The following is a 24,914-nucleotide window of genomic DNA, read 5'->3' as shown; positions in this document are numbered from 1 at the left end:
CCAGGTTAGTCAACCACAACTACTGAAAAAGCACTTGTCACATTACCTCTCCACAAATAACCCAGAAGTTTTAAATTGATGGCATTTTGCTCAAAACCATCGCATTTCAGCAACAAGTATGAATCATGCACTATCTGTTACTTGAAATTGACATTTAAAAAGCAGGGATCAAACTAATATGATTCAGAAGCTTTTCTCTCACTTTCTTTTTCCTATATTTGGAGCTTTAAGAAAAAAAATATTTGCGCTTCTACATTACATGTTTGGTGTTAGTGAACAATTTACAGAACGCTGATGATGCCACATGATTCATACACTGCTATCAACTGACACAGAATGGGAAACTGGCAAAATACTGGTGGCCTAAGTAGGAAGAGGCCTGAAAATTGTATTTCTCTATGCTCAAGCTTTGCGTATTTTGATACAACCTAGACTTCGATAGCTTACAAAGGAATAACTTGCTGCTGTAAAGAGGAAGGCCTTGCCTTCCTCTTTCTCCTTTCTCAGCTGATAACAGCTTATTGGACATTTTACAGAGGTACTTAACTCCCTAACTCTTCCCTTTAGGAGAATCCCAGGAAAGTGAGGAGGCTCAGTATCTTCAACTAGACACAGTTGAAGGGAAGGGCTCAAAGAAATACCAGAGCTAATTAAAAAAGAATGTGTATGGGAACTCACACTGCCATGGGTGGTAAAGTCACACTAAGCTTTAAGAGCCATCTCCAAATCACCCAAGATAACTTTTTTGGATTCGTTCTGCCAGCAGTGGGCTGTAGTTTTCACAAGATACCAAGAGAAGCATCCAGGAAGGTCCTCTGCCTGCATGAAGACAAGCCAGGTGCTGGAAGGTGCAGACACCAGCTGTCCACTGCCTAAGGTTACAGTTTCACTGCAGCCTAAGCCTGTTGAGCTACCAAGTACTCCTAGAGCATCATCTTTCAGCCTGGCACCTGTTCCCTGGACAAATCACATGGTGGTTCAGCATGCTAAAGAAACAGAAGAGCATTTAGTTCATTTACCAAATTAGTTTATGCCAAATGAAAGGGTGAAATGGCTCAGCAAAGGATCCAACAAGCAGCTGGCAGAAGAAAAAGGGATGTGAGTAACACAGCCAGGAGTTAGTGATGTACATTGCTATAACTCCACAGGCTGCGATTCAATCCTCCCTAAAATTCTGCTGCTGCCAGAAACGAAGAACATTTGAAGCTATTCCAGTAACAGAGGGCCCCAAAATAGTCTTAAGTGGGACAAAATATGATTACCAGAAAAAAATAGGATTATATCATAAACTGACATGACTTTTTTTCTCGCCTTTCCAATTTAAAGCAAAACATTTATTCTCCTAATGAAAGATGAGATTCTTCCCCATAAGTCTGGAAAAAGAACTTCAATTCTACAATTCTGATTAATTTCTTCTTATTATTTATTACACTGGCTAGTCATATCTTACATGAATTGCAGCAATTTCTTATCTTAAGCAAAACAAAGATAGTTGGAGTCTATTCTGTCATGTTTCCCACATATTGAAACAGTGAGGATTTAGTCAAATATTGGTTCTCTCAATCTCATTTCAGCAGCAGCATGAGTCATGTGCAATAGCAGCTACAACATAATGCAGTAAATGCACCCGGAGCCAGCACTCTGCTCCAAGAGATTTTAGTAGGTTTCCTATGATAGTTACTGACTAGATGTCAGGGCTGGAAAAAATGCATTCTCATATGCCTACATTTCAGGACTTTGGGAGACACTGAAGATTTCCTCCTCTGCTCTAGAAATCCCACAGAATTTGTGATTATTGAGGTATTCCAACATGATGCTTGTATATTTGAAGAGATGGTAGCTTTAAAGGGAATATCCTACTTCAGTAAGTCTTACTTTTTTATCTTTTAGGTATCAGAAGGTGTCTTTGTCAATGTCCCGGATAAGTGAAAATTCAAACAAGGCAGACTATTTTTAAAGTAAGATGGGGAAAACTGGGACATAAGAGCAGCACTGTACCCAGGGTAGAATAAAAGTAAGGAAACAACACCCCTAAAACTACAAACTACAAAGCTTGTACTCCAAGCTTTCTTCTCTTACCTCCCTGTGCCACTATCCTGCACTGGGAACACCCTCCTCGCTCCCCAGTTTTCCTGGCAGAAATGCAATGTTAGCACACTCCAGATTTGAAAGTGTGAGAGAAGATTCACAGTTTACTGTTTCCAGTACTTCGCTCCGTGTTGATCTGTTTTCTCTCCTGTATAGTCTCATACCATTACCAGAACTTGTTTTGCCACAGCTCTCTCTCCACTGCTTTCCCAACTATGGAGACTGACACTTTCCATATATTGTTAGCCACAGCACATCCTCAATACTGGTATGGGACACTCATGCTGTTACATCAGATATTCAGGCTTTGATGAACATGTAATTATGGCCCAGACATCAGTCTGGAATGACTTAGCCTATTCTTACACAAAATCCATTCTCTCAAAATCTCTTCCATTTCCATTACTAAATGTTTTGTCAATTACTGGATTTCAGCAAACAATACTCCAAAGTTAAGAAGAAACACACCACCTTATATCCAAGGCTTCAAAACAGCAGCCAAGGGAATTCCAAGAGGAACAAATAGTTTATTTCTTAAGTACCAAACACAAAAATTCACAAAACCCCCACTAATTCATGCCATACTACTTATGTGAAATAAAAGGAACTATAGAACAGAGACAGCCAAGTCAGACCTGCTTTAACCACTATTTGGTTAAGACTGAGAACCCCTCCAAACAAAGCCTGGCAAGTTCTACGGATGACATTTTGAAGGGCAGTTGAAAACTGTTGAATTTCTTTTGGCTGCAAACAATCCCTCAGACACCATTGTATAATTAAAGCTATGGATTTATCATCTTTCCATATTTGAATACAATAATAAAACAAAAGTAGACTTTTCCCCTGTTAATTCACTAAATTGCTGAGAAATCCTCCGTGTTTTGCACTTGTTAGGGGAAGGAAAAAAAAAATGGAAAAAAAAATCCAGAAATAAATCCTGTCAGTCTTAAGCCTCTTGGAGTCAACTAATAACCAACACTTTGACTACCCTCATTCTCTTATACACTTCACACATTTTTATTGTCAGCAAGAAAGCCTTCTACCCCTCAATCTTGTGACTAAACCATCCTTTGTCATTTTCATGCTATCCCAGCATCCTGAACTGCAGGCTAAGGGTGCCCACTGCTCACCTCATTACTTATCCCAGCCATGATGCACAAAAGGCATGTTGCAGGGTCTTAGATTTACATTCCCTTTTACATGAAGAGACAGTATAGACAATCCAAGACATAAGAATTTCAGAAACAGTGAAATATAAGGTTTATTTTGCAGTTCACTGTATGCCAGGAAAGATGTATGGTCCAAAAGACTAAAATCAGTCAGTCAAAGTCAGCCACAGTCCCCTGCAAAACAGTGCAGGATTACTTGTTTCTAGGATTAAAATCATTAATGAAGGCAACACAGCACAGGCTCCAAAACACTCTGGCCAATAATGTTCCTAATGTTTCTGAAAGACAGTTTTTTTTCCAAGTACATCAAAACTTGCAAAAGTAAGGTCAAGGAACAAGGAAGATTTCCTAATAAATTTAGGACTTGGAAGAAATTCTGATGTTCCACAGTTAAGTGGTTTTGTTTCCCTGTAACTAGAATGAAGATTTCTCACAAATAAACACATTCAAAAGTAGATGTAGCTGCAATTCATCACAAGCTGTCCTTGTCAAACTGGTACCAAGTAGACCTTCAGAAATCAAATGTCAGTATCAGCTTTGCCCCTAACAGCCATGAACAATGCAAGTTATTCCTTTAACAAGAATTAGTCATCGGTGGGATTAATGTGCATACAAATAGCTTTACCATACACATCCCAACAATCCCATTATGCAAGAGATTAAAACAGACTAGACTGGTAAGGAAATGCTCATCACCAGACCCGTCCCACTGGCAGTAACACCGGCAGTGCAGGAGGCACGAACCCAGATCTGCCTGCTTTGCCCTCAGAACTGAAGGTCCAGTATCAGACTACAGGTCTGCATCACAGAATACAGAATATGCTGACTTGGAAGGGACCCACATGAACCGTCGAGCCCAACTCCCAGTAAAAACTAACAGCTGCATCAGAGCCAACAGCTGTGCTGCTGATGCCACTGGACATGAAGGAGCCACTCCTGGAGTCAGACAACAACCCAATATGGCCAACACTGCACATCCTGCCATGGAGCCTGACCTACATCACTAAAGCCTTAGCTACCACTTGACTGTGTATTTCAAATAGCCATCAACTAGCCTTACCCTCTTTCATAAACCAATCCTCTGAAAAAAACAGTGGCTTCTGAAAACAAACTAAACTTAGTAATTCATACCTCATGAACACTGAATGATGAAGTGTGTTTATTGATCGCTCTTCTTGTCTTAAAAGTAGCAGAAGTTTAACAGCTCCCATGAACATAAGAAACATTTCCCCTCTCTTTCTAAGGGGAAATCATGGAAGTAAAAAAACCAAAAAAGCTAGAAGGAATGCAGAGAGCAACTTCATTTTGGGACTCTCAAGCCACTCACATTATAGATTGAAACAGCATTTTATTAAAGGTACAATGAACAACTGGGAAAAAAAAAAAGACGACCTTTCTGTATTCACCTACTGTACTCAAAATTGTAAAGGCCTGCTCCTTTGAGTCACCCATCCCTCCCACAGATCACTATCAAGAGTGTCTCTATTATTTTATTCCCTAACAATTCCTCACAGCACATGCCACAACGCTCAAAAACACCAAGCACAGCTCTGCGTGCACTGCAGCAATGGTGAGCAGCAACACTTAAATTTTTCAGCCTAGAGAGGGCAGGAAGGTGAAACAGCAAGAATTCACAAACTTGTATGAGCCTGTAAGCTTGAGAAAAATCCCACTGAATAACTGGTCCTAAAACTGTTTATTTATTCCTATTTAGTCAAGGAGAAGCAATTAGCATGGAAGGCTGAGCTGCTGTGGCAGGTAAGGGGACACACCTTGTTAATGGGGCACTGGACACCGAGTGACCCTTTATTTAACTTCACTGGGAACAGACGCTAACAAAGGTTACAAAGTCAACCCTGGCACATCAGAGCACAATGCTCAACACTCCTGCGCTCTGGTATTCAGAGTAACATCGTGAAGCTGTACAACAAAAGCACAGCTCACAGTCAGTGCTGGCATCCAGCAATGCAGAGGCACGGGGAGATCAGCTCCTCTCCTCAGCTCTGGCCAGCCACACACGGCAAGCCTGAGCTGGGCCAGGGAAGATCCCCTGCAAGAGCAGAAGGTGGAAAACAGGGAGACTCTCTCTCCTTGTGGCTGCTTTATTGCAGAGCACCAGAAATTGTTAGAGTCACCTTCCAACAGTCAGGTACACACAGGAGCTGGACCCAAGCATCAGGTGCTAGAGGAACACAATTCTCTGCTCCCTGTTCTGAGCCATGAAAGGTTACCACCACATACCCTCTGTGTGCCCCACCACGGACAACCAGAGGAACAAAAAATCCACTTATAAACAAGACAGTGTGGTCAGATCACACAACCTCTCATTTTTCTGTTTTGAAAACTGCTGGGATCCTATATAAAAGTTAACTTAGGATTTTAAAGGCTATTCCAAATACTCTGTTTTGGACACCATTTCTAAGCCAAACTTCTCAAGTTCTATTTCAATACATGTCACATTTCCAAGTACAGGAAAAAAAAATTATCAGTTTCCCCCAATTTCCTGAACTCTGAAGTTACAGTATTTTCCACCAAGTGATATAGTTCTAGAAATACTGAATATCTCATCCCTTCTAACAGACATGATACAGGTATGAAAAAAGCCAAGAGAAAGTAAAAAAACATTTCACTATCATTTTACTATCTTCAAATAGGCTGTGCCCCTGCACATGTGGCCAGGATTAAAAAAGAAGACCTATGAAAAATAAAGGCTTTGTTTTCAGCGGCAGCTTATGTTTACATTCTTTAGAAGTTAAGAATGGTCACTTCAGAACAACATACATGTGCTATAAAAGTGGTCAAGGGGGTCATATGCAAGGCAAATCAAAAATCTACATTTTTTGCAGCTTTATGAAATAACGTCTTAAAATACTGTCCATTCACTTTTGTCTTATCCTTTCTCAATTTCCATGCATGAGTATGTTTTATAATGCATATATCAGAACAGTGCTACGTGTAGGTAACTGATGAATCAATAAATTTACATACATGAGAGATGCATGATAAAAAGTATTCTTTATTGACAGGAATGGGCAGCCAAAAACGCTGAAGGACGCTACTCCAGAGAGCAGGAGCTCTTTTATTGATATTTACCCTGCCCTTCCTCCTTTTCACTCTCGCGCTGGTTTTCCAGAGGACTGGAATGAATGGCGCCTCGCAAGGCACGTGGCCCCGGTGTCTTCAGCCCCAGGGTCGGGGCTTCGTTTTACCACCTCGAAATAAGAGACTTAGTTCCCCAGGAACGGGGAACTGAACGTGGAAACCTAGACAGAAGTATCAGAAAACCATGCTCTAATAAATCACCTGCTTGACAAGGGAACCTTAAGTGGACCTACAGAAAGGACAAATAAATAGAACCAAGGAGCCATGAAATACCGCTTTGGGGCAACCGTGGAAAGATATATAATGGAGAACACCGAAAGCCAAGCACTTAGACCCTCATCCGGTTCTTCCCCCTCACCCCCCGTGAGCTCCGGCGGCTCCCCCAGCCCCCCTCACGGCGGGCCACAGCACCCGCAGCCGCCCGCCGACTCCTCGCCCGCCGCGGCCGAGGAGGGGCGGCGGGCCCGGGGCCGTCCCTACTGACCTGCCGGCGGCGGCTCTCGCGCAGGGCCGGGGTCGCCGGGGGTGGCCGCGTCCCCTCAGCCGGGTCCCCTCAGCCCGCGCAGCCGCCGCGCCTCCCGCACGCGCACGGCCGCCTTACAACCCCGCCTGCTCGGATCCCTCCGCTCCCGCCTCAGCGCGGCCCTCTCGCCTCCCCCAGAGGAGCCCCTCGGGAGAAAGGCCAGCCCGGCCGAGAGCGCTCCCGGCTCGGCGCCCGCCGTTCCGCTCCCCTCAGCGGCCCAGCGCGGGGCCGGAGCTCAAACCACGCTGCGGGACTACTTCACCACCGCAGGCGGAAGCGCACACTTTCTGCACACGCGCGCGCGCGCACCGACGGTACGTATTTAAAGGCCCGCGCGCGGTGCGCGCCGGGAATTGTAGTCTTCTCGCGGCCGCTCCCCCGGCCGCCCGAGGGCCTCGCACCGCCCCGCGGTGCCGCCACGCCCCCTCGCCGTCGGCAGCCAATGAGCGAGCGAGGGGCGGGGCTTCCCGCCGCGGTGCGCGCGCGGGGGGCGGCACCCGGAGTTGGTTGTTGCGCGCGGGCGCGGCGGTCGCAGCCCCGTCCCGGGAGCCGCGTCCTCGCCGGGGCCCGGCGGGATCGGCAGCCCGAGCCCGCACGGAGCCTCCTGGGCGCAGCCGCCGCCGCCGCCGCCGCCTCCTCGCGGGAGGCGCCGCGGGGCCGGGAAAGCCCCTGCCAGGTGAGGGGCGGGACTGGGGGGTGACGACCCCTCGCGCCGTGAGGGGAGGCCGGGGGGCGGCGGCGGCGGCGGTCAGCTTTCTTCAGCGGGGCCGCGGGCGGGGGCACCGAGCAGGGCTCCGGCGAGGCGCAGCCGCCGCCTGCCCGTCACTCCCTCCCCTCGGGTCCCCCGGCTCCCCTCGCCCCGCCGCGGCGCCCGCAGAGCCCGTCTGGCGCCGGCAGCCGCGCCGGGGCCCCCACGGGGCCGTGCGGCGCCCTCGCCCCCGGTCGCGGCGCGGGGCCCCCGGGTGCTCGCCGGCAGCCCCGGGCGCTGCCCGAGCCCGCGGCGCGGCTGGGAGCGTGCGGCGCGATCCCGCGCCCTGCCGGGGAGCGCCTGCCGCCGCGCTGACACCTTCGAGGAATTTCCCGGGATAAAGCTGCCGTGGGTGCCGGGTGGATGCTGTTCCTGCCGGGGCTCTGTCCCTGCTCTGTTATTATTAAGAATTAATGGCTTTACGTGCTGGCGTGTACGTGTGTAGCTGCATTCCATCCTCTCGGTCCTTTCTCTCGAAGGTTATTTTGGATTTGCAAGTGGGTCGGTGTGTTTGCCGGTTTTTATTGAGGGTGAAGTTGAGGCTGGGCTGGGAAAGCTGGGATTTGCGCTGGGGACAGCAAGTGGAAGGATGTGGGTACTTTGCAGTTGTCTGTTAGTTGTGGAGCAGCTGATACCTGATGCAGAATGGCCCGGCTGCTCCAAGGTGAGCGCAGGGGCAAGGGGGAATGTCGTCTGGTGGATCTCTGACTTCGAATTTAATAGGGGGTCCTTCTCAGAGATCCTCATTTCTGTTTACTTTAGGTCTTTGTCATTTACTTTTGTGGAGCTCATTCTTCTTTAATTGCTTCGTAAGTGCCTCCAAAGTTTTTTCCCTTACTCGCTGTGGCTTAAAGGCTGTCTAATGTCTGCTAAAACACTTTATTCCCAGATATTTACAGAAAAAATAACATACAGAGATATATGGGCATGAAGGAAAGAACACGCAGTTGTTTTAGGAACCAAGACTTTTTGGAATTCCAATACTTAGGTTCTATAGTTAGAAAGTTTACTTTAACTTGCTTAAAATTGCCAGCTGAACAACTACCTTTGTGACAAACTGGATGTACTTTCTTCTGTGTGACTTTTGTTTGACTTACAACCTCCTCTGGACAGTCTGAGTCAAGGGGTGTAGCAAGAGCAGCAAATACTTGTGGAGATTGTACTTGGTTGTTTGGAATTGTTAGAGCTCTAATTTCTAGTTTCATACTGGCTTAAAAGCTTGTGTCTGTAAAGTAGCTGAGTTGTTCTATCCAGATGAAGCATCTTCCTGGCAGAGTTGCTGCTCAGTGTGTTTTCAGGAAAACTTTGTTTTAGTCTCTAAAACACAGAACTATGCAAGAAGGAATTACCAGTTTTCCATGAGTAACTTTCCATGATTAATCTCATGTATTCATTTCCTGATGGCTTTACCTTATTGCTAGAATATCCCATGTAGATAACTTCATTCACAGACTTCCTGAAATACCTTTTTGGACAGATCTCCTTGGCCTAACTCCACCTTCCTCACCTGAACAGCAGTGGCAGGTGGGGTGTGATTCCTGGGCCTGGGCAGGAGGTGCCAGCTGCAGAACAAGGAGCCAGCAGACTTTGCTGCCTGGCCTGCCTGCAGGTAGGCACTTTCACTCAGCTGCAGTTCATAACAGATGCAATGTTTGCATTTCCTTCTACTTTAGAGCATACGGTTTGAAGGAACAACATTTCTTACATATCTGCAAGTCTTATGGTTCTTTCAGTGAAAGACAGCAAAGAGACAAAATACCATTTCAACTTCTTGGGTAATTTGTGTTTCTGACTTTTCAGCTCTTTAGAAAATCCATTTCCAGGCATGTTTACTAATACAGGTATTATTTCCTGTTTACTTTCCAAGTAAGGGAATTGGTTGGAATCAGTAATTTAAAGAAAAATAAAGGGGGGGATGCTATTTGGCTAAATCACTCCTAAATGTTGACTAATTTTTTTTTTCCTAAACAGGATAGTAAAATATTGTGATGGCTATTATAATTTATTGATAAGGGTCACAGACATTGGCAATCACTGTTAACCTGCTAGGAAAAATATGTATGTGGAAAGCTTACTCCAAGTTAACAACTTGTAACATGTTTTCTCTACCTCGTTTCTGAATTTACACGCCTGAGTGTCTCCTTTCCTTTTCCCTTTTCCTGTTTAGTCTTTGCTCTTAGGCTCCCTTTTCCCTCCAGCTGCCCCTCATCCCGCTTTAGGATCACACTATCGCATCCCTGCTAATGACCCATGTTGGCTTTGCCCTTTTCTCTGAAGGGATGAGGGATCTGGAGCTTTCCTCTGTGTCACTGCTTCTCTTGTTCTGATTTTTTTTCTGTTTTTTTTCTTCTTCTTTTTTTTTCTTCTTTTTTTTTTTTCTTCTTTTTTTTTTTTCTTCTTTTTTTTCTTCTTTTTTTTTCTTCTTTTTTTTCTTCTTTTTTCTTCTTCTTTTTTTTTTTTCTTTTCTTCTTCTTTTTTTCTTCTTCTTTTTTTCTTCTTCTTTTTTTCTTCTTCTTTTTTCCTTCTTCTTTTTTCCTTCTTCTTTTTTCCTTCTTCTTTTTTCCTTCTTCTTTTTTCCTTCTTCTTTTTTCCTTCTTCTTTTTTCCTTCTTCTTTTTTCCTTCTTCTTTTTTCCTTCTTCTTTTTTCCTTCTTCTTTTTTCCTTCTTCTTTTTTCCTTCTTCTTTTTTCCTTCTTCTTTTTTCCTTCTTCTTTTTTCCTTCTTCTTTTTTTCTTCTTTTTTTCTTCTTTTTTTCTTCTTTTTTTCTTCTTTTTTTCTTCTTTTTTTCTTCTTTTTTCTTCTTTTTTCTTCTTTTTTTTCTTCTTTTTTTTCTTCTTTTTTTTTTCTTTTTTTTTCTTTTTTTTCTTTTTTTTCTTCTTTTTTTTTCTTTTTTTTTTCTTTTTTTTTCTTCTTTTTTTCTTTCTTTTTTTTCTTTTTTCTTTTTTTTCTTTTTTTTTTTTTTTTTTTTTCTTTTTTTTTTTTTTTTTTTTTTTTTTTTTCTTTTTTTTTCTTTTTTTTTTTTTTTTTTTTTTCTTTTTTTTCTTTTTTTTTTTTTTTTTTCTTTTTTTTTTCTTTTTTTTCTTTTTTTTTCTTTTTTTTTTTTTTTTTCTTTTTTTTTTTTTTTTTTTTTTTTTTTTTTTCTCCTGTAATTGAAGCTGTTGGAGCCTCTGTTCCCAGCCCTGGAGCAGAGAGCCCCAGAGGACTGCCAGGCAGGGCTCCGAGGTGAGGGCTGTCTCCTGCCCGCCCCGCACTGCTCCCACTTGCTGCGCTGCTGCAGGAATCCTGCCGAGCTGCTCCCTCCCGTGCAGTCGGTGTGTCAGAGCTGACATTCGGGTACGGGCAGGGCATTGAAATGCAAATGCCTCGGCTCTGACGAGGGGATGGCGCTGCGCTGCTGGAAAGCGCTGCGAAGGCTGTGGAGTACCTGTGGTGTGAAAGGAGAGCGCAAAGAAAACAACTGACAGGGAAACTAACAATATAACTTTCTTATCTTTCTGCTATTAACACCTCCAGATGTTTTTAACCCACTTTGAGTACAAAAGTAATAATCTGTAGAACAAGTTTGGTTTAGTAGTTGAAGCAAAGTTGAGAGAGAGAGAATGTCAAGTCATTTGTAGCCATATGCAGAATTTACTGGCTGTTAGTGGCAGCCAAAGATCACCAGTGAGGGAAATTCCACTCTCTGTGTATGTAAAGTACCGTGGATTTTGGAGAAGGAGATGTGTAGCCCCAGACCCATGGGAAAAGGCTTTGGGTTCTCCATGCTGATACCTGGAGGGATGGATGGAGCTCTGTGAGTGCCTTACCTGTGACAGGCTGGTGCAGGGACCTTGTCTGCACAGCATTCCTTGGCACTACCAGTTCTTCCCACCTTCCTGTGCTCCCACACAGCCGCTGTGTGGGGACCAGGAGTTGCACTGGGATTTACATTGGCCTAAGGCTGAAATTACTTCCATTGTTTCATATGGATCAGCACAATCATGCAAAATTTCCATTCCCATACAGTTTTAAACCTAGAGTGGAAAAATACAGGCTGCAAACTGGAGTAAGAGTTGCTAGTTGACTTTCACTGTTTTAAAGCAGAGTAAAGTGGAGCAAGTCAACAGTGTACACTGAGGAGAATGTGACTGCTTTAGAATTTCTACAACATCAGTGACAAAGATAAATGACTTGTTTTTACTTGGTAACAATTCTAACTAGTTGTCCAATATTTGAGCTGCAATTTCCATAAATTGTGGTTTAGCGCTGTGGGTTCTGTGTTATCCAAATCAAAAGCAGAAATTATCAACTGTGTAAGAATTTTTCAGTTTTCCTTTTGCCTGAGATGGAAAAGTAGCTGAGTGATTCAAGCAATTTCTTTTCCCATATCTCTTTAAGTGGACTGAGTTGATTTGAGATTGCCTGATAGTGCAAAATGTGGCTAGAGGAAAACTACACAGTGGGTGTAACTCTGAGGTCACCTTCTTTGAACTGAATTTCTTTTGGGACGCATTCAGCTATTATAAAAGTTACCATGTTAACTCACCAAGGTACAAAATGGTTTTACCACAAATGTTTTTGAGTTTGTCTGTTCAGATGACAACAAGAACAACAGGATTTCAGAACCTCTGGGATCCTCAGTCATCATTTATTTCCTCCTAGTAATCACATATTGCTGTGTAGGATGAGGACAAACTCAGTTTTGAGCCATACCACTTAGAGAAGTGTTTTGTAATCAATCTGTAATGGATTTCCTTTTTTAAGTCTTTGATTGTGGAGAAAATGGGTGGGGGGGGGAGAAAGTATTTTATCTACATAAAGTGTAAAAAAATATAAATATTATCTGGGAAAGACATTTTAAAATCTTTCCATTTGTGGACTTTATCCCATATTTTCCTTAAGAGTAATATTTCAGTTAAAAAGCCTTATATGTGCTTAAATATAAATGCTGAAAAATGCTCAACTGTCTTAGTGCAGTCACTGTTGACTGCAGGAGACGTTTTTAGCAAAGTTTTTGAAATCACAGTAAACAAATGGATAAAAATCATGCCAGGCTAAACATTGTAGGCTTCTAGCAATACTTGTTTTAGTAGCATCTTGTCTGAGATGCCAGTTCAGTGTGGTGCTAAAAAGTAAGATCACTGACTTGATAAAGTTAGTGCTATTTCAGAAAATACTGCTACTAGCACAGAAGTTGCCAAAGCAACATTATTGGTGTTCAAGCAGATTTGGGTTATTGTATTGTTGGCTACAGGTTCTGTAGGAAGCTGTTTAGTGTTCACAGTTTGACCTTCCATGTTTTTGTAAAACTGATCTCAATCCCAAAATGTTCCTTCTTGGATGCATGCCTGTATTTACACAGGCCTCTCTACAAAGCTCCCCAGAGGAGGAAGACAGTCTGCAATGCAGGAGATGTAAGTTCTGCACATATATATTTATATCCAGTCTTCCAGCTCCGAGGGTCTTGCTGTCAGAAAAGCCTTCAAACACATTTAAAAGACATTTAAATCTTACAGTATAAACATGAACAAATATAGACATCCTTCCACACTGACTTCATGTATATTCCCTCTTAGCATAAGTCTCTGTACATATCACAGATGCTCATATTGTTGTCTCAGCTGCCAAATTTCCTCTTTGTGAGTGTCATTGTTCTGCTTTTATACTTGCTGGTGTCCTTTTTGGGGGCTTTTGTGGTGCAGCAAGAAGAAGGAAGAACAGCGTTAAAAATACATAATCTTCCCCCGAAGTTGGCCAGGAAATTCAGAAGCATGTGTGTGAAGGTAATAAAGACACTTCAAGCTTCAGTGCCTGTGGAGCTGAAGCTGTCCTTGGGTAACTGTTAAGTTTTTTTGCACCTTTTCCTCCCCCTCAGTTCTGCCTTTCTCTCTAGCTTGTTTTAGCCCCGAATAGCCTTCTGCAGAGTGCCCTCTGAGCCTGTTTGGCATCCTGTTAAAAATCACTGATTCCCTCTGTAAAGGCTCAGAATTACATCAGTATTGCTTTAATAAAGTTTGGAGTTTAATGCAAATATATACAAGCTTGGAGAGAATAAATATTAGTCCAGGAGTTTTCCACGGGGGAGTAAGTCATGTTGTGTAATTGTTTTTCCATTTGCTTTAAACCTTGCTAATTGTCCTTCTGGGCCTTCCTCATCTAGATTGGGTAGTTTTCCTTAAAAACAGGTTGCACAATATTCCCCAGTCTGAGACGTCTAAGGCTGTAGCTATATGGTTAAGGAGTGTGACTCCTGCCATTTGGAATGATCTTTGGAGGAGATAGTTTATTTAATTACTTTTGTTCCATAAACTGTAGACATTCTCAGTTTTTGGAAGCAGGGACACAGCTCCTAGTAAAGATGTAGAGTGGGGGGCACATGAGAGAGCTGCCAGTGTGATCATTTGCACATGCTGTGATTGTGCAACAGCTTGTGGTATGTTGTAGTTAGTGGAAGAATTCACTGAACTTGGTGCTAAACACACATCCAATGCAAAAATGCTGACTATTTTAGGGCTTTATATATGTAAAATTTTATTTTCATGCTTTTAAATGATGATTTTTCTTTTTTTTTTTTTTTTTTAATTTGGAATATCAGATTGTTAGCAAGAAGTCTCAAATCTGCTGTGCTGCTAATGAAGTTGTCAATAACATACCTTTCAATTGTGACAACAAAAATTTGAAAGAGTTATTGCAGGCTTTGAAGTGAGACAGATTCAGATTTAAAGGGCAGTATTTTTGGCTAGAGAAGATTGCTTGGGAAGCACAGAAAACGAAGGCGTGTTAGGGCAAAGCTCTCTGAGGCTCCTGTTCCTCTGGATTTTGCCTGGGAAGTATTTCATGTGCAGCAAAGGCAGCATCCCTGTGAGAGAAGATGTCAGCAGAAGCAGAGCTCGGAGCTTCCCCTGTATTTCGGTTACCCCGTGATTCGGGCAGTTCCATGCCATATCCTCACTGGCATCTTGCTCCATGAACCTCTTGGCAGGCAGGGTGCTGGCTCATGGTTCCTTACAAGTTAACCACTTACCTTCTCAAGAGCAGCAGCAGATCTCTTCCAAGGGTGGTTCTTTCAGTGGAGTTGTTCAGTAACTGGTGCATGGGGAGGAGTGTTGCACTCTGGTACATAAAGTACCTGTTTTTAGCAGCTGGTAGAGACACACTGTTAGTAACAGTTGCCATGAAAAACCTCCTGCAGCAGCATTAAGGAGAGATTGCAGAGTGGTTTAGATGGAGATTCCTCAGCCTCACTGGAGCTTTAGTCGTGGTGAGTTCTCCTGTGTTCTGCATAATTCTCTGTTGTTCTGCTTGTTGGAGTGTGGGAAGTGTTCAGTTGTTGCTTTCAAAGAGGAGCTGAATCGGGTTCCCTTCTGATGGGCATTGCCATCAGCATCACAAGGGGATTCAGTAAATACATTTACATACACAACTGCAAATCCTACTGGATTGCATCATGTTGTAAACAGCAAGAAGTGGTGCATTAAAAAAAGGTGCCCAGTTCTCACCCTTCATCTTTTTTTTTTCCACAAGGCTGTAATTTTTCTCTGTAGTACTTGATAATGATAACATTGGAGGCTTTTTTCCTACTGTGTCCTTTGCAAATTGACTTCGTTGCTTATGGTTGTACATTATCTTTGTTTATCAGTGTATATCAACAGTGCTATTCCTGAACAATGGAGATAGCAACAGACAGACCTTTTGAAGCCAAATTTGCAGAGTGAGAAGCAGTGTTGTACAGAAACATGGTGGAAAAGATAAACCAGCACAGGTTATCAGGGAGTTCTGCTCAGTCCCCCCAGAGGGGATGATGGAAATGCTGTGGAATAATGGTATTTTCTAAAGTATTCCTGCACAACTGCTGGGGCAGCTGGAAGATTCACGCATACACTAATAATTCTTAGGAGAAATAAAAGTAAACAGGTGATATAGCAAAGCAACAGCATTTAAATAAGTGGGCATTAGATTTAATAGATCAAATGTTACATAATTGAGTTTTCCCCCTGGAGTTCAGTTTCTGCAGTTCAATATTGGTCTGCCTACATAGAGAGCAAACTTGGCGTGCTTTCATTAAAAAGTATTTAAACACCCAAACGGAATGAGATCACAGGAGGAAATATGAATCCATATCGTGAATATTGTTGTTTTCAGCAGCAAGCACAGCTCACTGAGGGGTTATAAGTTCAGTCAATAGTCTCTAAATTGTATTGCATGGATAACACATTGAATTTTTTTTGTGTTCTGCTGACTAAAAGAGTCGGTGTACATTTTCAATCAAGTAAACACAACAGAAGTTTGAAAATATATTGGAAAAATAAGCAGGCAGTACTCAGTTCATAGCTGCAGTGATTGTGCTGGATGCAAATACCTGAACTGTGGATAAAAAATTGAAAATCAGTATCATTTTCAAAACCAAGGTAAGCTCTGCTTTTCCAAAAACCAAAGCTTGTCATTAGTGTACCACTGTAGAGGAGCACAGTCCCATCCTCCGTCTCTCTACAGCAGATGGATGTGGCCTCTTGTGTTTCTCCTGCTGATAGTGAGATGATTGTCCATTCACGCTGCTGTTTCAAGTGAAATGGGAGCAGTTATAATTTAAAAACTTTGTTTCTTTCCCATTGTGAATGTGAGGCAAGAGCTGGGGTTTTTTTGCAATTTTTTTTGGCTTTCACCTGCCAGTTTACAAATGTCTGTAACTTAGGGTATTTTGAAATCCATAGATTTCAGCTCCTTATATTAAGTTGACTTTGCCACATAGGTCAAGATTTCTTTTCCATCGCTATTTTTCCATGACTTTTGGAGTAATTGTTCTGCAAGCAAGGTAAATGTGTATCAGACATACAAATGTTCATTGCATGATGAATAGTAAAATATCTGCTCTAGCTGCAAATTGTGCTACAAAGTTCTGAAAAATGACAGCTCAAAGCCTGGGCAGCTCCTGGATCCTTCCGGGGGCCAGTGGGAGGGGATTTGCAATCTCAGAGGTGCACTTGCAGTCATCAGCCTGCACCTGTAAGTTTTCTTGAACATTCTTGTTGTTTTCTTGGCAGTGGGGTTGAGATGGAGCTCTAGAAAGGAGAGATGTCGCGCCACACAAAAGACACTCTTCTTATTAATTTGAGAGATGAACTAGAGTCATGTTGTATTCTGAGAGCTTAAAAACTAGGAGAATGGACAATCATATCTTCCTGAGGTGCCTTCCTCAGGCTAATAAGGAACCCTGTAAACCACATGGACTCCTCAGTGCCGTGGTCTTTGGGTGCACGTGACAGCAGAGTTTAGGAACAGAATATACAGAGAACAAAAGGGGTGTCAGTCTTCAAGTTAATTGTGCTACACCTGAAAAATCAGCAGTCTGGCCTTTAGATAAAGAAAAAAATACTGAAATACAAGTCTGTCTTCTTAATTTTTACTGTGGGAGAGGAAAGTGAAGGCATCCCATGGTGAAGACAACTCTCTTTGTGGATGCTGCTTTGCTAATTGGTGTGACCCTACTGTGTCTGCACTGCTTCACAGCGTGTGCTGGGACCTGGGATAAACTTTCCCTTTGCAAGAGCTGTACACAATGTGCAGATAGAGAGAACATAGTCTCTTCTGCCTCTCTAAGATGTGTTGGAATAAATATGTTGTTTTGAAAGGGTTTTTTTCATATTTTTCAGATGAGCAACTCTCTTGAGCTTTGTGCTTTTTATTACATAACATTTAAGTTTTTTAAGTTCTGAGCATGACCACAAGTTTTTACTTTGCATTCATAAAGCATTTGCTGCTTGTAACCATGTAAAAATATATACATTTCCCTTTTTTTCTAGCTCTGTAACACCTCTATCACCCACAGTTTGATTGGGACCTTTAACTCTGCAGTGTTTTGAGTAGAAAATATTTCATACTTACAGCATTCAAAATCATTAGAATTTGCTATGTATAAAATTGACTTTCTGAAGAAATATTGGCACAAACTGTGGAAGCTGTTATGTTTTGGAACTTGTATTCAAATTATTCATTTTCTCAGCTTTATTTCTTCTTTCACTTCATAATTAAGTCTGGTGGACAAAGCAAGCTCAGGGCTGAAGAGCCTGCTTTGGAATCTGACAAAAAGGCAGTCACTTAGAAAAGAGAGTATGTGTTTCGGGTGGAGAAAAAAGAAGTGCCTGAATTGAAGAAACAATTGTAGGTGCTGTGGTTTATTTTGTTGTTTGGCTCTGCAGACCAATTAGTTCTGGCATTTCCATGCACCACCTTCTGTGATGTCATATCTTATGTGTATAAATAAGTTTATAGTTTCATAGGAAACAGTTATCGACTGATCCATTGTAGTATTTGTGGAAGTTAAGCTATAAAATTTCTGTCAGTAGTTCAAGAGGACTCTGTAAATATCTTTGGCCATGAAGATTTGGACAAATGCGATCATTCTACACTATGTTGCTCTGAAATGTACAGCTTAAAAAGTATTTTTATCTCAAAATCAACTTCTTTGTGTTGTTGGGGAAAGAAAAGTTGTATAACCTTTCATTCAAAGAGAAGACATTTTTTGTTTTCATCCTGAGAATGGTGTGTGTCTTTGCTCAGATTTATCTGGATGTGTGTATGTATATCTTACATATATATATTTGTTTGAAGTGACTATTAATGCTGGCTTATGAAGTAGAATTGAGTCTTCTGCTATATTCATGTTTTGGGAAGAGTCCATTTTTATCTTCACAGTAGTAGAGTAGAAGGTAGGGGTGATATAAAAACATTTCACTATTTGGAGAGTGTGACTGAAGTGCTCATCTTTCCAAAATTTGCTGGGACTTGGGTTTGCTAAAGTATTTTTTCCTTTAAAGTGCTGTTGAGGAGACTTCTAATGAGCATCCCAGCAGCCTGTGTGTTGGAAGCAGAGAGGCAGCAGAATGAAATGGCTTTTTAAGTCAACTCCTATCAAAACCCAGATCTCCATAATTTACTGATTTTTCAAATAAGAAAACTAAAAGCTTGGCTTGTCTGAAGTCAATTATTCTAGTGTTTAAAAGAGGACTCAGAACACTCTCTTGGTCTTACTTTGCTAACCCAGCCTTTTGAAAAGAGCCATGGTAAATATTTATTTAGTTGCCATAATAGAGTATGGGAATGTCTTCTAACCATAGCAGTGAGGCTGCTGCTTCTAAAAGCTTCAAGTCTTTAGTTCAAATGTTAAAGATTTATGGCTTTACATCACAAATTGTGTTTCCAAAGGCTTCTCCTGGCGCTGCTGTATTTTGTTTTTGTAACTCTGTTGTATTGTCATCTTTCTTGAATAACTTGCTGTCAAAGCACATGCCAGGTCATGTGTTACAGTCAGTTCAGAGCAAGCACACATTTTGCCAGTTAAATATTTCTGTCTGGGAGCTGCAAGAGCTGCCTTGCATATCAGAAGCTTGTAGTCCAGCCTGCTGATGAGTATTTGCTTTGCTTGTGGCTGAATACTTGATATGTGATTTGGGAGTCATCTTGGGAATTAATTTCTGTATTGTTCAGCAATGGGAAAAACTTGGGAACTGAGGTGATGCTTGGTTTGTTGCTCAGTTTTCAGATTATTTAATCTAGGTGCTCTTCTCCCATCTAAAAATTAAAATTTTGGATTAAAACAGATTTTTGCTATTTTTAGAGCATGGAAGATTCTACCTTTAAATTCCAAGTCAGAGGCTGAATAAATATTTGTAAGTAAGGAAGCCTCATTTTTACGATTTTCCTCATTGACCTCAGGATCACATTTTCCATCATTTATGACAAGAGAGAAAGCAGTCTGCTTGCAAAACAATAAAATGCATTCAAGTATTTTGGTATTGGCAGGCCATGACAAAGGCTTAATAAGAGGAGAATGACTGGCAGAATGACATGCACCCTCTATTTTTAACTCTTATGTAAAATATACTGAAATCTGAAATGGGGCATAATGTTCTCAAAATGCTGACAGTGACAAAAACTTTGACAATGCAAACATTCTCACTTGTGGAGCTAAATCAATTGGAAAGAGCAGCCAAAAAGGCAAAGTCGAAATGCTGTGGTCTGAAACATTTAGTAGCAATGATCTGCATTAAAATAATTTGTTGCAATTAATTGGTGTTTCCTGCCATTTCTTTTGCACAGCAGTTTTCATGTGTGTACCACAGTCTTATCTTGTAGCAAGAAAACGAGGCTCTTTCTGGGCTGGGTAATGCTTTATTGCAGAGATTTACTTCTTGGTCTTCACTGGAGATTTTGAAGTACTGGCTGGTTTTTAGCAGGCTGATTTAGTCCTTGTTTGATTGGACAATATACAAAATAGGAGTGCTGTAATTAAAGCTTGGTGGTAGCTTTTGGCACGTCCTGAGTTATTTGTGCAGTAGCATTGTACTGAGGACACGATGCATTTTAGGGAGGGGAAATCAGAACAATGTGCTGATTTGCTTGTGTGGGCTAATATGACTCATTTAGAATGAACTCCTTTAAAAGGTTGGGGTTTTTTTTTTAGGAAAAACTGACAGGCTAACCTCAGGTTTCAAATCAGTTTTAAACTGGAAGTCTCCCTTCAATCTGCAAGGCCCTAGCAATTCTCCATGGTTGGGGTCAGCAGTTTACAAACACTGCCTGGACCAATGATGTGTGAAATCAATCTTTGAGTCTTCCTGCTGCTGCCTTTGAACAGTTTCATTGATGGCAAAGTAGAAATGACTCAGGCTTTGGGATGTGATTATGAAAATTCTAAAGCTTAAAACATACAGAGGACAAAATGTTGATGCTTGGAAAGTTTCTTTACCCTTGAAATGAGAGAGTTTTGGTCCTGACATTTTCTGGAGGTATGTCACAAGATCCTGAACAGAATTACTTTGGTAATGTGTTGCTATTGCATAAATATATTGGAGACATTTTGCCCACCTTTCAAATTGAGACTATAGTATGAATGAGTCAGCTGGCTGGCTGCTTGCATGTTAAAGCTAACATTTTGTGGGTTCAGCTACTCAATAGCTTTTATTCTGTGAATGAATAAGATGGATTAATGAATATACAACACATCCTAGTCAGAGAGGAGTCAGTAGTTTTAAAGCCCAGTGAAGCAGTGGTTACAGATGCTACAAAATCTGCTCCTCTTGTTGAAGACAGTTCTTTAAAGCTGAGCTGTCATGGTTCCTTCACCTCGAGCTCAGTGCCTCTGTTAATCAAACATGCTTTCTGTTGTTGCTTCAGGCATCTGTGACAACTGGCTCATTGTCCCACCCAGTGCCAAGCAGTGTCTCATATTAAGTCATTGTTTTTCCAAAGCAATTGTTTTGAGTGAAGGTCTTTGCATACCGACTCCAGCTAGCATTCTTCACTCTGGCAGTGGATTTGGATATCCCTCTGGAGGGTTCACATCTTTGATTCAGCTCTCATCTTTTGCCCTTGTATTTTCTTTTTTCTTTCTTTCAACACAGCATATCTATAAAATACTGTGTGTTCTGGCTTGTAGGATTCACCTCAGTGTAGGTGAAAACAAAAGTGTTACGAAAATCATGGTCCTGTCTGTGGGTGCTGAAAAATTGCCGGAACCTGTTGCAAAATTTGGTGTTGTTGGCTTTTTGCAGTGCCGGAGGAACTGATGCTCTCAGGTCTGGGGAGGCACAGGGCTGCCTCCCGTGGAGCTGAAGCTGTGTGTAAGAACAAGAGCAGCTGTTGGACGTGTCCCAGGCTCGGGGCCGTGGCCATACAAGGAGCTGGTCTGTCTGATCCCTGTGTTCCATGTGTGTTAAAGTTCATGGGGCTCTTCTCTGGGTGTCAGCCACGGGTGCCTTTCATCCCTGAGGTGCCTGCAAGCATCTCTCCGTATTATTAGAGTGGGAGAAAGGAAGTGGAAAAAGAGGGAAAACAGACTTAGTGATTATTGCAGCGGGTCTGTGCCAAATCACATTTTGGGATTCATTTCTATTTTAAATGCTACAGTGGCTGCCAAAGCTGGCAAACTGTGATCCCCTTTGGAAGGGGGAGGAGACTTCATTACTTCTCTGCCAGAGGAGGAACATCACTTCATTTTCCTGTTGCTTTGTTTTTCCTTTTGTAAGGAACAAAAAAATTCTGCGAGAGAAAAGTAGAAAAAGCCATTTTTCAAAGCTTTTCCAGAAATTTTACAAAAGAATGGATTTGATTTACACTTTAAATGTGGTTTCCTGTCTTCTCTCACGTCATTTGCATACCTTTAAAAAAATAGCTTGGTTTAACTTTATTTTGTAGGAATGTGTATTTTCCTCTGCTAGTGCTGGTCAGAGTATTGTTTCCTTGATTATTTCTATGTGCATAAAACAAGAAGTGATCAAATTTAGTCACCAAACAATTGGCCAGATTTGCATAGAGAAAAACTGATTAGAATCACCAAGAAAACAGGCTGAACACAGAATAATAGCTAAGCTAAAATAACTGAATCCCAGAGTTTAGGAAGAGAAGATGACTGAGCGACAATAAAAAAAGAAAAAGCTGAGAGCCAAAAAATATCTGGGTTTTCTTCCTGCCTTTGTCATGCCTCACTTGTAGCCTTGGAAACTGAGACAAAGAGGTTAAGAAACCTGCTCATTCTTAAAATGGAGATAAGATACTGTGCACAGCTTATTTTAGTCTCACATATTGCTCTGCAAAGTACTGTAAGTGAATGGTGCTGGATTTATAACAGTATATATCTATACCATGAGCGTGTTTATTTAGGACCTGAGCCAACGAACCCAGGTTTGGTTGTGTTTCCTGTTCCTACCTGTTAGTGACCCCTTGTTTGAATCTGTCAATCCTTGCAGGTTATTTTATCCCCTCTGTCTGGAGGGTGCTGGATTTTGGTGAAACCAGGCAGTTCTGGGACTGTGAGCAGGATGCCTGGTACCCCAGCACTTGGGCACAGAGCAGGTTGGCTCCAGACCTCTCAAACAAGCTCTTGTTTTCTCTCCAGGTATCTAAACCAGGGATTCAAGATTGTGGGATCAAATCATTGGAAAGGGTTCTTGCAAATTGATCAACTGTGAAATAGTTACAAGCTCTTATTTTTTAAATCTGAGAGTGGCACTTTTTAGTTAAGGTCTCTTCCTAGGGCTTTTGTTTTATAGGCTCTCTGGACATTCACATGCTGTTTATATTAATGCAGCTCATTTGTAGGCAGTGCAGACACTTTTAGGAATTGTAAGACTGTGGAGACATTTAATGGCTGAGGATAAATTGCACAGCTGTGGACACTATTTATACTTTCCTGTATAGAAAAGAGTCTGTGTCATGAAATAAGCATAGCTCAATGTTGTGAGTTATTTTTCATGATTTTTTTAATCTGGGAGAGGGCTTGCCAGCTCTTGGGTTTACGTGTTTAAAAGTGTTAGCATGTCCATATTCTAAGAAGATAAAGTTCATGCTTTACCCATTAAGAAAATAGATATTGAAGAAAAGAGAGAGAAGGTAAAATGTTTAAAAATCTCAGTAAGGAATTCTAGAAACACTGCATAAAATTTCTGGGCTGAGTAGTTCCTAAATATGCAAAGGGAAACTAAATATGATTGAAAATAGCCAGGACTTGATAGAAGGCAAAGTGAACAATGCATGAGCTCATGCAACAAGTTAGTTTACAGGTTAAGGATCTGAAACCTCTGCAAAGCATATATCCCTTCCTAAAGAAAGAAATGTCCATGCCCACAGCTTTCAGTAAAAGAACAATTTAAAGCAACTTCCAAGTTATTAAAATCTGTAAGGAGAAATAATTATAACTTTAATAATTAGATCTCAACCAAAGAACACAGAGAGCAAGTTGTTTGTTCCTGGTAGATGTGTTAATGATGGGAATCTTTAGAAGTCAACTTTAAAGGACAAACACAATTATAGGATGTGTAAAATGGAAATTAGGCACTGAGACAGAAACTGAATTGCTTCAAAGATAAGAGGCTAGGATAAATTAAGAACTAGTAGATACCATCTTCGAAATACTGGAATCTAATATCTTTGACAGTTACTTTGAAAAAAGTTTGCTGAAAGAAACTATAGGAAACTGCAGACACTGTATAGTTCTGGGCTCCTAGTTTTTATATCATGCACATGGACATGCACATGGCTAATTTCAAGTTGTCCCCATATTTTATATCTGCAAGGTTCTGTAAAATTATTCTGCCACGTGAAATACCTCTGAGTGCTTGTACATCCTCGAGAGATTTAGTTGCAGCACTGTAGTTTGTTCCCTTTTCTCCCTTAATGCTCTAAAATCCACAGGCTTGCTCTGTCTCAGATTGTTGTCTGTTATGGGAACCAGGGGATAGGGTTAGTGGGTGAATTATGAAGTAATTTGATCAAGGGCTCAGGAGATAGGATCTTTCCTCTCTTTTCTTCCCTTGTAATGTCAACACTGTGGTTTTTAGACAATAACTTGCACGTATGCTCTGAAATTCCAGCTTTGGCTCTGACTTGTCCTAAGCTGTTACCACTTTGTTGGGGTCGATCTGATTTGACAGCTCTTGTCCCTCTAAGAAACTAATTTTCAAATTATGTATTACAAAAGTTTGATCAAAAGATAAAGCTTGAACTAGTAAGATGAATAACTTACTGACATCAAGAAGAAAATGGAATGGGGCAGAGCTGAGAGCCTGGAACACTGATGTGTTCCCAAAATATTTCTTGTGGAGGAGTTCTGCTGACCACTGTGTGTGACTACTCTTTCTGAAAATGAGGCTATGTACTTACCACAAAAAAAAAAAATTTGGTTAACAAAGATTTTTTCAGAGTATTTTGTACACTGATAATTTTATTTTTGATTCAGAAACTTAAGGAAGTCCGTAGACCTGCCAGCTGTGCTCCTGCAGTTCTGTTCAGCACTCTGTTGATGCAGACTGATCAATTCTTTCTAGGTCAAGTTGGAATCCATGAAGGGGACATTGTCCCTCAGCTGTCAGTCATCCCTCAGCTACAGGTTACTGCCCCTGCTCCACGGAGCAGGACAGAGCTGCAACACCTCTTACTTGATTTCAGTACAGAGTGGGGCGGATTTTTTCTACTTAGGGATTTAAACATCTTAAATCTAAATCGTTTTCCTTTGCACTGCAGTGAACTTGCACAGGCATTCTCCATATCCTTGCTGAGAGACAGCAGCTTGATAGATCACTCCATCTGACAAGAGCGAGCTTTTATTTCTTGACTGGTACCTTCAGCCCAGTCACAAATGAAGTGGGTTTTTTTCCATTCTTCAGATGTCTGGTTATGTGAGAAAAGAATATGTGTATGCAGTGGTAAAATCTGTCAACACCCCTCCTTAAGGCAGAAGTTTTTAGGCTGAGGGAGCAGCAGCTGGCTGTGCCCGCCTGGGGGACAGAACCTCTGCTGAGTGACCCCAGAAG

The 24,914-nt window shown here is 41.7% G+C and overlaps 2 protein-coding genes across 10 annotated transcripts in view; one reads left to right on the top strand and one right to left on the bottom strand.

The window, feature by feature from the left end:
* Positions 1-7,042, bottom strand: part of HMG20A (high mobility group 20A) — a 175,405-nt gene extending 168,363 nt beyond the window's left edge. For 4 of the 7 annotated variants that reach the window (XR_008433120.1, XM_053954334.1, XM_053954333.1 and 1 more), the window contains exon 1: positions 6,844-7,042. The gene's annotated coding sequence lies outside the window, so the exon portion shown is untranslated. The remainder of the gene's footprint in view (positions 1-6,843) is intronic. The other 3 variants (XM_053954332.1, XM_053954335.1, XM_053954331.1) reach the window with 2 other exon arrangements.
* Positions 7,043-7,459: 417 nt separating this feature from the next.
* PEAK1 (pseudopodium enriched atypical kinase 1) overlaps positions 7,460-24,914 on the top strand; it is a 108,949-nt gene continuing 91,494 nt past the window's right edge. For all 3 annotated transcript variants that reach the window (XM_053954591.1, XM_053954592.1, XM_053954590.1), the window contains exon 1: positions 7,460-7,558. The gene's annotated coding sequence lies outside the window, so the exon portion shown is untranslated. The remainder of the gene's footprint in view (positions 7,559-24,914) is intronic.

This window comes from Vidua chalybeata, chromosome 13 (genome assembly GCF_026979565.1).
Source record: "Vidua chalybeata isolate OUT-0048 chromosome 13, bVidCha1 merged haplotype, whole genome shotgun sequence".
NCBI classification, from domain to species: Eukaryota; Metazoa; Chordata; class Aves; order Passeriformes; family Viduidae; genus Vidua; species Vidua chalybeata.
This window is presented reverse-complemented; position numbering and strand designations above follow the sequence as displayed.